The sequence below is a fragment of the Arachis hypogaea genome, chromosome 10, assembly GCF_003086295.3.
Source record: "Arachis hypogaea cultivar Tifrunner chromosome 10, arahy.Tifrunner.gnm2.J5K5, whole genome shotgun sequence".
Taxonomy (NCBI): Eukaryota; Viridiplantae; Streptophyta; class Magnoliopsida; order Fabales; family Fabaceae; genus Arachis; species Arachis hypogaea.
The window spans coordinates 49,872,190-49,883,887 of record NC_092045.1 but is presented as its reverse complement, the minus strand read 5'-3'; the positions used below and the strand labels follow the sequence as shown (position 1 = coordinate 49,883,887).

Here is an 11,698-nt window from a genome sequence, read left to right as displayed (position 1 = left end):
TCTCACACGTGCGCGTCACTCACGCGCACGCATGACCCTACGATATCGACGTAAATAAGTGTCTGGCAGAAAGTTCTGATGGAATGGGGCTGGAATTGTGCTGGAAGCACAAGCCTCATCACGTGAACGCGTGCCCCACGCTTCCACGTCATTATTCAAATCAAGGCCATTCACGCGTCCGCGTCACCCACGCGCACGCGTCACACTAAATTTTGGCAATGTGCGTATAATTCAGAGACTTGTGCATGCGCGGTGCTGCTTTCGCGCCAATAGCACAAATCAGGTCACGCGTCTGCGTCACCTGAAGTTATCACAAACCACGCGACCGTTTGTCCCACGCGTCCGCGTAACATGCAACGCACGGCTTATCCAGATCAGTGCCAGATATCTTATCTTTTCTTCCCCAATCGTAATTTCTCTTATCCCTTCTTATTTCTTTTTTCTCCATTCTTCCTTCTTTATTCTTTCTCACTTTTCACTCTCTCCTCCCTTTTTTTTTCACCCCCATTATCATGGTTCTTTTCTTTTCCAATATTCTTTTTCTTTTGATGTTTCCTTCTTCCTTTTTCTTTTTCATTATCTATGTTTTCTTTTTCTTTCTTTTTTTCCTTTCTATTCTTTTGATTGGTGTTAGATATTTAATTGGGTGATTATTTTCTTCTATATCTTGCTTGTGAGTGTATTGAGGAATTGCTTGACAATTAATATTTCTTAAAAAGGGTTGCTTGCACATGTTCACTTTAATGTTTTCAATAACATATTTACCACGCATGCTAAGTGTTTGTGAAAAAGCCCGTATGACATTATGCATTATTTTCAATTATTCTATTCTACTGCCTATTTTTCACAAAACCACTTTTATATTTTATTGATTAAATATAATTGTCAAATACAAACAGATTGTTAGTTTGAAAGAGTTGATAATATAACTTGGACATTTAATGCTTGATCTATGCTACTCATGCCTTTGCCGGCATGCTAATAAACATCTTGCATTTAATTGCCATCACATGCACTTGCTATGTTTCCATTGATGAACTGATCACATGTAGTCATGACCATGTGTTAACGACATCCTTCTTTACCGTGCATTGATTATCATGTATCCTACTCTCTTCCTTGCTGTAATCCTTGAAGTTTTAAAGTACTTACCTTTTCCCTTTTAGGATGCCACCAAGAAGGATAAAGAGAAAGCTACTCCCAAACCAACAGCAAGGAAAGGAACAAAAAGAGCACTAATGGCAAAGCCATCTTCAACAGCTGTAAAGCCCTCAACAAAGTGAATCAAGAGGATAATTAAGGTCGATGAAAAAGAGAAAACCTTTCCAGCAAGGGACACTGCGCAGTTCATTAACTGCTACTGTGAACAGATGTTTTCCATACTAGCAGCAGATGGATTTATGAATACCATCGATCCTGACCTAAGAGAATATTGGCTTCAACACTGACCTTGGAGGCTCAAGTATGGGCACAGATTATGTCCCACTACATCTTTCTGAGCACTCCCGAGTCCTCCTTCACTGCAGACATGGCTGTTGATGGGCGGATAATTTATACGCTTTTTGGCATTGTTTTTATGTAGTTTTTAGTATGATCTAGTTACTTTTAGGGATGTTTTCATTAGTTTTTATGCTAAATTCACATTTCTGGATTTTACTATGAGTTTGTGTGTTTTTCTGTGATTTCAGGTAATTTCTGGCTGAAATTGAGGCACCTGAGAAAAACTCTAATAAGGAGGCTGACAAAGGACTGCTGATGCTGTTGGAATCTGACCTCCCTACACTCAAAATATATTTTCTGGAGCTACAGAACTCCAAATGGCGCGCTCTCAACGGCATTAGAAAGTAGATATCAAAAGCTTTCCAGAAATATATAATAGTCCATACTTCATTCGTGATTAGACGACGTAAACTGGCGCTCAACGCCAGTTTCATGCTGCATTCTGGAGTCAAACGCCAGAAACACGTCACGAACTAGAGTTGAACACCCAAAACACATTACAACTTGGCGTTCAACTCCAAGAGAAGCCTCAGCTCATGGATAGATCAAGCTCAGCCCAAGCACACACCAAGTGGGCCTCGGAAATGGATTTATGCATCAATTACTTACTTTTGTAAACCCTAGTAACTAGTTTAGTATAAATAGAACTTTTTACTATTGTATTTTCATCTTTGGTCTCAGTTTTATTTTATTATCCATCTTAGGAGACTATTGATCACGTTTTGGGGGCTGGCCATTCAGCCATGCCTGAACCTTCGTCATTTATGTATTTTCAACGGTGGAGTTTCTACACACCATAGATTAAGGGTGTGGAGCTCTGCTGTACCTCGAGTTTCAATGCAATTACTACTATTTTCTATTCAATTTGACTTATTCTTATTCTAAGATATTCGTTGCACTTCAACATGATGAATGTGATGATCCGTGACACTCATCATCATTCTCACCTATGAACGCGTGGCTGACAACCACTTCCGTTATACCTTAGACCGGGCGCATATCTCTTGGATTCCTTAATCAGAATCTTCGTGGTATAAGCTAGAATTGATGGTGGCATTCATGGGAATCCGGAAAGTCTAACCTTGTCTGTGGTATTTCGAGTAGGATTCCAGAATTGAATGACTGTGACGAGCTTTAAACTCGTGATTGCTGGGCGTAATGACAAACGCAAAAGAATCAAGGGATTCTATTCCAACATGATCGAGAACCAACAGATGATTAGCCGTGCTGTGACAGAGCATTTGGACCATTTTCACTGAGAGGATGGGATGTAGCCATTGACAACGGTGATGCCCTACATACAGCTTGCCATAGAAAAGAGTGACAAAGATTGGATAAAAGCAGTAGGAAAGCAGAGATTCGGAAGGAACACAACACCTCCATACACTTATCTGAAATTCCCATCATTGATTTATATGAGTAACTATTTTCTATTTATTTATTATTATTATCTGAAAATCCAATAATCCCTTAATACAGTTAAATCCGACTGACTGGGATTTACAAGATGACCATAGCTTGCTTCATACCAACAATCTTTGTGGGATCGACCCTTACTCACGTACGGTTTATTACATGGACGACCCAGTACACTTGCTGGTTAGTTGTGCGGAGTTGTGACAAAGTGTGATTCATGTTTGAGATCACCAAGTCTTTGGAGCCATTGTTGATGATCACAATTTCGTCCACCAAGTTTTTGGCGCCGTTGCCGGGGACTGTTCGAGTATGGACAACTGACGGTTCATCTTGTTGCTCAGATTAGGTAATTTTCTTTTTATTTTCTTTTCAAAAAAGTTTTCAAAAATCTTTCAAAAAGTTGTCTTTATTTTCGTTTTTCTAAAGAATATTTTCGAAAAATAATAAAAATCCAAAAAAAATTCATAAAATCATAAAAACCAAAAATATTTTGTGTTTCTTGTTTGAGTTTTGAGTCAATTTTTAAGTTTGGTGTCAATTGCATGCTTTAAAAATTTTTTTTCTTGCATTTTTTGAAAATTCATACATTCATGGTGTTCTTCATGGTCTTCAAGTTGTTCTTGGTAAGCCTTTTTGTTTGATCTTGATGTTTTCTTGTTTTGTATCTTTTGTTGTTTTTCATGTGCATTTTTGCATTCATATTGTCCAAGCATCAAAGATTTCTAAGTTTGGTGTCTTGCATGTTTTCTTTACATAAAATTTTTTTCAAAAATATGTTCTTGATGTTCATCATGATCTTCAAAGTGTTCTTGGTGTTCATCTTGACATTCATAGTGTTCTTGCATGCATAATGTGTTTTGATTCATAATTTTCATGTTGTGAGTCAATTTTTATGTTTTTCTCTCTCATCATTTAAAAAGTTCAAAAATAAAAAAAAATAGCTTTTCCTTTTTTCTCTAAAAATTTCAAAATTTTGGGTTGACTTGGTCAAAAATTTTTCAAATAAGTGCTTTCTTATTAGTCAAGTCAAAATTTCAAATTTTAAAAAAATCTTATCTTTTCAAAACTTTTTCAAAAATCAAATCTTTTTCATTTTTTTATTTATTTTCGAAAATTTAAAAAAAATATTTTTCAAAAATCTTTTCTTAATATTATTTCATGATTTTTGAAAATTACACTAACAATTAATGTGATTGATTCAAAATTTTAAAGTTTGTTACTTTCTTGTTAAGAAAGGTTCAATCTTTAAATTCTAGAATTATATCTTTTAGTTTCTTGTTAGTAAAGTAATTAATTTTAATTTTTAAAATTAAATTTATCTTATCTTATCTTTTATATCATATATTTTTTAAAATTTTATCTTTTTCAAAAATTTGATTTTAAAATATCTTATCTAACTTCTTATCTTTTTATCTTTTCAAATTTGATTTTTAATATCTCTTCCAACTAATTATTTGACTTTTTGTTTGTTTCTTATCTTTTTCAAAACCACCTAACTACTCTTCCCTCTCTACTTTTCGAAAATATCTCATCCCTTTTTCAAAATTCTTTTTAATTAACTAATTGTTTTAAATTTTAATTTTAATTCTATCTCATCTTTAATTTTCGAAAATCATTTACTCCTTTTCAAAATTAATTTTCGAATTCTCTCTCTCATCTTCTTCTATTTATTTATTCATTTACTAACACCTCTCTTCACCTTTCTTCATCTCCAATCATTGCCTCTATCCTTACCCTTGTGTTTGGATCCTCTTTACTGTGACATAGAGGATCCTCTTCTTTTCTTGTTCTCTTCTCTTTTATATGAGTAGGAACAAGGGAAAAACCACTCTTGTTGAAGCTGATCCTGAACCTGAAAGGACTCTGAAGAGGAAACTAAGAGAAGCTAAATTACAACAATCCAGAGGAAACCTTTCTGAAATTTTCGAACAAGAGAAGGAGATGGCAGCCAAACCCAACAACAATAATGCAAGGAGGATGCTTGGTGATTTTACTAAACCCACGTCCAAGATTGATGGAAGAAGCATCTCAATTCCTGCCATTGGAGCAAACAATTTTGAGCTGAAACCTCAATTAGTTGCTCTAATGCAACAGAACTGCAACTTTCATGGACTTCCATCTGAAGATTCTTACCAGTTTTTAACTGAGTTCTTGCAGATTTGTGAGACTGTTAAGATGAATGGAGTAGATCCTGAAGTCTACAGGCTCATGCTTTTCCCTTTTGTTGTAAGAGACAAAGCTAGAACATGGTTGGACTCACAACCTAAAGATAGCCTGGACTCCTGGGATAAGCTGGTCACGGCCTTCTTGGATAAATTCTTTCCTCCTCAAAAGCTGAGCAAGCTTAGAGTGGATGTTCAGACCTTCAAGCAAAAAGATGGTGAATCCCTCTATGAAGCTTGGGAAAGATACAAACAGATGACCAAAAAGTGTCCTTCTGACATGTTTTCAGAGTGGACCATATTTGATATATTCTATTATGGTCTATCTGAGTTTTCCAAGATGTCATTGGACCACTCTGCAGGTAGATCCATTCACCTAAAGAAAACGCCTGCAGAAGCTCAGGAACTTATTGACATGGTTGCAAATAACCAATTCGTGTATACTTTTGAGAGGAATTCCATGAATAATGGGACGCCTCAGAGGAAGAGAGTTCTTGAAATTGATGCTCTGAATGTCATATTGGCTCAGAACAAAGTGTTGACTCAGCAAGTCAACATGATTTCTCAAAGTCTGAATGGATGGCAAAATGCATCCAACAGTACTAAAGAGGCATCTTCTGAAGAAGAAGCTTATGATCCTGAAAAACCCTGCAATGGCAGAGGTAAATTACATGGGTGAACCTTATGGAAACACCTATAATTCATCATAGAGAAATCATCCGAATTTCTCATGGAAGGATCAACAAAAGCCTCAACAAGGTTTTAATAATGGTGGAAGAAATAGGCTCAGTAATATCAAGCCTTATCCATCATCTTCTCAGCAACAGACAGAGAATTATGAATAGAATACCTCTAACTTAGCAAACTTAGTCTCTGATCTGTCTAAGGCCACCTTAAGTTTCATGAATGAAACAAGGTCCTCCATCAGAAATCTGGAGGCACAAGTGGGCCAGCTGAGTATGAAAATCACTGAACCCCTTCTAGTACTCTTCCAAGAAATACTGAAGAAAATCCAAAAAGAGAGTGCAAGGCTATTGATATAATCAATATGGCCGAATGCAAGGAGGAGGGAGAGGACGTGAATCCCAATAAGGAAGATCTCATAGGACGTCTCTCAAGCAGGAAGGAGTTCCCTATTGAGGATTTAAAGGAATCTGAGTCTTATATAGAGACCATAGAGATTCCATTAAATCTCCTTCTGCCATTCATGAGATCTGAAGATTATTCTTCCTCTAAAGAGGACGAAGATGTAACTAGAGGGCAAGTTACTCAAGATCTAGGAGCCATCATGAAGCTGAATACCAAGTTATTTGGTAATGAAACTTGGGAAGGTGAACCTCCCTTGCTCATTAGTAAACTTGATACATGGGTTCAGCAAACTCTACCTAAAAAGAAACAAGATCCTGGGAAATTCTTAATACCCTGTACCATAGGCACCATGACCTTTGAAAAAGCTCTGTGTGACCTAGGGTCAGGCATAAATCTTATGCCACTCTCTGTAATGGAGAAGCTGGGGATCATTGAGGTACAACCTGCCTTATTCTCATTACAATTGGCAGACAAGTCAGTAAGACAAGCTTATGGATTAGTAGAGGACGTGTTGGTAAAGGTTAAAGGCCTTTACATTCCTGCTGATTTCATAATCTTAGACACTAGGAAGGAGGAGGATGAATGCATCATCCTTGGAAGACCTTTCCTAGCCACAGCAGAAGCTATGATAGATGTTAAATCAGAGGAGAAATAGTCCTTCAATTGAAGGGGGACTACCTTGCGTTTAAGGCACACGGTTATCCTTTTTTAACAAAGGAGAGTAAGTGATAAGCGGATAATTTATACGCTTTTTGGCATTATTTTTAGTATGTTTTTAGAATGTTTTACTTAGTTTTTATTATATTTTTATTAGTTTTTAGTTAAAATTCACTTTTCTGGACTTTACTATGAGTTTGTGTGTTTTTCTGTGATTTCAGGTATTTTCTGGCTGAAATTGAGGGACCTGAGCAAAAATCTGATTCAGAGGCTGAAAATGACTGCAGATGTTGTTGGATTCTGACCTCCCTGCACTCTAAGTGGATTTTCTGGAGCTACAGAAGCCCAATTGACGCGCTCTCAACTGCGTTGGAAATAGACATCCTGGGCTTTCCAGCAATGTATAATAGTCCATACTTTGCCCGAGATTTGATGGCCCAAACCGGCGTTCCAAATCAGCTCAAAACTGCTCGGCGTTAAACGCCAGAACTGGCACAAGAATGGGAGTTAAACGCCAAAATTGGCACAAAATCTGGCGTTTAACTCCAAGAAAAGTCTCTACACATAGAAGCTTCAATGCTCAGCCCAAGCACACACTAAGTGGGCCCGGAAGTGGATTTTTATGTAATTTACTCATCTTTGTAAACCTTAAGCTACTAGTTCTCTACAAATAAGACCTTTTGCTATTGTATTTTCACCTTTAGATCTTTGAATCTTTTGATCACGTTTTGGGGGATGGCCTCATGGCCATGCCTAGACCTTGTTCTTATGTATTTTCAACGGTGGAGTTTCTACACACCATAGATTAAGGTGTGGAGCTCTACTGTACCTCGAGTATTAATGCAATTACTATTGTTCTTCTATTCAATTCAGCTTATTCTTGTTCTAAGATATTCATTCGCACCCAAGAACATGATGAATGTGATGATTATGTGATGCTTATCATCATTCTCACTTATGAACGCGTGCCTGATAACCACTCCCGTTCTACAAGCAAACAAGGGTTGAATGTTTATCTCTTGGATTCCTTAATCAGAATCTTCGTGGTATAAGCTAGAATTGATGGTGGCATTCAAGAGAATCCGGAAGGTCTAAACCTTGTCTGTGGTATTCTGAGTAGGATTCAATGATTGAATGACTGTGACAAGCTTCAAACTCCTGAAGGCTGGGCGTTAGTGACAGACGCAAAAGAATCACTGGATTCTATTCCAACCTGATTGAGAACCGACAGATGATTAGCCATGCTGTGACAGAGCGCGTTGTACATTTTCACTGAGAGGACGGGACTGTAGCCATTGACAACGGTGATGCCCAACATATAGCTTGCCATGGAAAGGAGTAAGAAGGATTGGATGAAGACAGTAGGAAAGCAGAGAGACGGAAGGGATAAAGCATCTCCATACTCTTATCTGAAATTCTCACCAATGAATTACATAAGTATCTCTATCTTTATTTTATGTTTTATTCATAAATCATCCATAACCATTTGAATCTGCCTGACTGAGATTTACAAGATGACCATAGCTTGCTTCATACCAACAATCTCCGTGGGATCGACCCTTACTCGCATAAGGTTTATTACTTGGACGACCCAGTGCACTTGCTGGTTAGTTGTGCGAAGTTGTGATAAAGAGTTGAGATTGCAATTGAGCGTACCATGTTGATGGCGCCATTGATGATCACAATTTCGTGCACCAAGTTTTTGGCGCCGTTGCTGGGGAATTAAATGTCCTAACTACAGTTTCGCATTTGTTCCCTGCAATAACAGTGCCAAGTTTTGATCCGGCAACAACACCAAATTTTTGGCACCATTGCCGGGGATTGTTTGAGTTTGGACAACTGACGGTTCATCTTGTTGCTTAGATTATGTATTTTTCAGAATTCTTAAGAATGAATTCTAGTGTTTCAAGGTGATGTTCTTATCATCACCAAAGCTAATTGATTCTCATCAATTTAGCTCTTGAATGTAATGTCCTGCTGAAGCTTGGCTAGCCATGTCTAATTCCTTTAGACTAAAGCTTTAGACAAACATTGCATGATTCCTGGAATTCCCATTAAGAATTTTGATATCTTTATTTTCTTTTCCACTTAATTTTTGAAAAATCCAAAAAAATTACAAAATCATAAAAACCAAAAATATTTTATGTTTCTTGTTTAAGTCTAGTGTCTCATTTTAAGTTTGGTGTCAATTGCATGTTTCTGTTCTTCTTGCATTTTTCGAATTCATGTGTCTTCATTAATCTTCAAGTTGTTCTTGATGATTTCCTTGTTCTGATCTTTAAATTCTCTTGTCTTGTGTGTTTTGTTGTTTCTCATATGCATTCTCATTTTGTTAGTGTCAGTAGTATACAAACTTCCAAGTTTGGTGTCTTGCATGCATTGTTTATTTGATTTTAGTTGCATTTTGATTATTCCTCATCATTAAAAATTCAAAAAAAAATTATTTGTGTCTTTTCAAATCAATAATATAGAGAATTGAAGATTCAGAACATACAGCAGAGGAATTACACAGAAAAAGCTGGGCGTTCAAAACGCCCAGTGAAGAAGGAAAACTGGTGTTTAAATGCCAGCCAGGGTACCTGGATGGGCGTTTAACGCCCAAAAGGGTAGCATTTTGGGCGTTAAACGCCAGAATGGATACCATTCTGAGCGTTTAACGCTAGGATGGCACAAGAGGGAAGATTCTGTTTTTAATTCAAATTTTTTTAAGCTTTCATAATTTTTCAAAATCAAATCTTTTTCAAATCATATCTTTTCAATCAAATCTTTTTCAAAATCAATTTCTTTCCATTTTCAAAAATACTTGCTAACAATTAATGATTTGATTCAACATTTCAAGTATGTTGCCTTTTCTGTTGAGAAAGGTTTAATGTCTGAATCATATCTTTTAAATTTCTTGTTTGCCACGTCATTAATTTTCAAAATCAAATCTTTTTAAATTGTTTTTCAAATCATATCTTCTCAATCACATCTTTTTAAAACCACATCTTTTCAATCATATTTTCTTAATCACATCTTTTTCAAAATAGTTTTCAATCACATCTTTTTAATTTCTAATTTCAAAATCTTTTTCAAAATTCACTTGATTTCTTTTCCACTCTTAGTTTTCGAAAATCAATTAGTATTTTTTTCAAAATGTTTTTAAAATCTTTTTAATTTATTTTCAAAAATTTCTTCCCCTCTTCTCACATCCTTCTATTTATGGACTAACACTCCTCATCAATGCACAATTCGAACTCTATCTTTCTTGATAAGTTTGAATTCTTCTACCTCTTCCTTCTATTTTTCTTTTCCTCTGACACCTCAAGGAATCTCTATACTGTGATATAGAGGATTCCATATTTTCTTGTTCTCTTCTCTTTCATATGAGCAGGAACAAAGACAAAAGCATTCTTGCTGAGGCTGACCCTGAACCTGAAAGGACCTTGAAGCAAAAGCTAAGAGAAGCTAAAGCACAACTCTCTATAGAGGACCTAACAGAAATCTTCAAAGAAGAAGAGGACATGGCAGCCGAAAACAACAACAATGCCAACAATGCAAAGAAGGTGTTGGGTGACTTTACTGCACCTACTCCCAGCTTTTTTGGGAGAAGCATCTCTATCCCTGCCATTGGAGCAAACAACTTTGAGCTTAAGCCTCAATTAGTTTCTCTAATGCAACAAAATTGCAAGTTCCATGGACTTCCATTGGAAGATCCTCATCAGTTTTTAGCTGAATTCTTGCAAATCTGTGACACTGTCAAGACCAATGGGGTTGACCCTGAGGTCTACAGACTTATGCTATTCCCTTTTGCTGTAAGAGACAGAGCTAGGATATGATTGGACTCACAACCTAAAGAAAACCTAAACTCTTGGGAAAAGCTAGTCAATACCTTCTTGGCAAAGTTCTTTCCACCTCAAAAATTGAGTAAGCTTAGAGTGGAAGTCCAAACCTTTAGACAGAAGGAAGGTGAATCCCTCTGTGAAGCTTGGGAAAGATATAAACAATTGATCAGAAAGTGTCCCTTTGACATGCTTTCTGAATGGAGCATCATAGGTATCTTCTATGATGGTCTGTCTGAACTGTCCAAGATGTCATTGGACAGCTCTGCTGGAGGATCTCTTCATCTGAAGAAGACGCCTGCAGAAGCTCAAGAACCCATCGAAATGGTTGCAAATAACCAATTCATGTACACTTCTGAAAGGAATCCTGTGAACAATGGGACGAATCAGAAGAAAGGAGTTCTTGAGATTGATACTCTGAATGCCACACTGGCTCGGAACAAAATATTGACTCAGCAAGTCAATATGATTTCTCAAAGTCTGTCTGGAATGCAAGCTGCACCAGGCAGTACTAAGGACGCTTCATCTAAAGGAGAAGCTTATGATCCTAAGAACCTTTCAATGGAAGAGGTGAATTACATGGGAGAACCCTATGGAAACACCTATAATCCTTCATGGAAAAATCATCTAAATCTCTCATGGAAGGATCAACAGAAACCTCAACAAGGTTTTAACAACAATAATGATGGAAGAAACAGGTTTAGCAATGGCAAGCCTTTTCCATCATCTTCTCAGCAACAGACAGAGAATTCTAAGCAGAGCCACTCTGACTTAGCAACCATGGTCTCTGATCTAATCAAAACCACTCAAAGTTTCATGACTGAAACAAGGTCCTCCATTAGGAATTTGGAGGCACAAGTGGGACAGCTGAGCAAGAAAATTACTGAACTCCCTCCTAGTACTCTCCCAAGCAATACAGAAGAGAATCCAAAAGGAGAATGCAAGGCCATTAACATGACCCACATAGCCGAACTTGGAGAGGAGGAAGAGGCAGTGATCGCCACTGAGGAAGACCTCAATGGACATCCACTGGCCTCCAATGAGTTCCCTAAT

General features: G+C 37.0%; 1 non-coding gene across 1 annotated transcript; it reads right to left on the bottom strand.

The window, feature by feature from the left end:
- Positions 1-10,732: 10,732 nt before the first annotated feature.
- LOC112718563 (small nucleolar RNA R71) lies at positions 10,733-10,840 on the bottom strand. Its single transcript, XR_003160897.1, has one exon. It is a non-coding gene; the product is annotated as a small nucleolar RNA R71 (small nucleolar RNA).
- Between the last annotated feature and the right edge of the window lie 858 nt (positions 10,841-11,698).